The following is a 1393-nucleotide window of genomic DNA, read 5'->3' on the forward strand; positions in this document are numbered from 1 at the left end:
ACCTTACATTATCATTCACTATACCAAAGTTGAAGTATTGAAGCTCTGATCAAATATCCTTGTTTTCAATTTTTGTATGTAACGTTATATACTTTAGCTGGTATATTGCTTATACACAAATCTCAACCTAGCTAAGACTCGTTTTGTCTTCCTTCTTGAAGATCTACTTGATATGATAGGTCAGAGCTGGTATAAACGTTTGTGTGTTGTTTTTGTATTTTATTATAATTATATCTTTTCAAATACGCATCTGTTGCTTTATTTGAACCGTATTCAGATTTCAGGAAGTGAATGACTATATACGAGGTCTACTACACACAAATTCAACCGTTGTTCATTTCCTTCTTGAGATCACGTTGAGCAAATACAGCATGCAGGGCTGGCATAACATTTGATGGAATGTCTTTACCTTTCTTTCTTTTTGACTTTATCTTTTTGACGACATTTGCGTTGGTTTAGAGAACTACGTAAGAACTGCAGGAAGCATGCGACTGTGTTTCAGAATTGAATTGGTTATCCCTTCTATTGTATCGTAATATATTAAGGGTTTTCTTTATTACAAAAACAGCTTTGTGTGATGCGACTAAACCATACGATGGCTTTATCGTTTTATGACCTCGACCACCCTACCTTTTGAGCTTAAACATATTATGGAGCATGTGTTCATCATGTACGCATTGGGCGTGTGTTGAACATAATTTTGTTCGTGGATTGATCATGTATGCCTCTTAAAATGTACAATCAGAACCTGATTTTAATCCAAAACCGAGAAGGGGTCTAGGCGCTTCATGCTCCGGCCCGGATCGGTTTGAAAGTCCGAAAAAGTATGGGATAAGAAATAATGTATTATGATTTACATACTATACTTGAGAAAATTATTAAAAATGAGGCTTCGTGACATATAGTAGTTATCTCCAGGCCCCAACCTGGCTCTCGGTGCCCTGAAAGGAGCTGGTCGTGATTTATTATTCTTTGGCCCTGTTTAGCGTTCAACTGGTTTTAAAATACTATTTCACTAGATGCCATTTCCTAAAAATAATGTTTAAGCCTTCACAGAAGAAGGAGGGATGGTTGGTTTGGTGTGAAGGTGGGGTTGAATAAAATCTTTACTCTATAAATGTGTTACCCCCCCCCCCCATGTATTTATTTCTCCAGTACCTCTGGCTCACTTCAGTTGACTTGAGTAAGCTCCCAACATTGCATGTGGTTGGGTTGTGCAATGACGTAGTACACATGTAGTAACCATATAGTCTTTACCCAAGTAACCCCTTCCTCTCCACAAGGATCACATTTCTTTTGCATACCCACGTGAACCAACGTAATTCGTCACCACGATGATATAGCAACTGCTGTATACGAAAGTTATACCTACCTGATGAGGTGTGTCAGTAGG

Source organism: Apostichopus japonicus, chromosome 11 (assembly GCF_037975245.1).
Source record: "Apostichopus japonicus isolate 1M-3 chromosome 11, ASM3797524v1, whole genome shotgun sequence".
In the NCBI taxonomy this organism is placed as follows: domain Eukaryota; kingdom Metazoa; phylum Echinodermata; class Holothuroidea; order Aspidochirotida; family Stichopodidae; genus Apostichopus; species Apostichopus japonicus.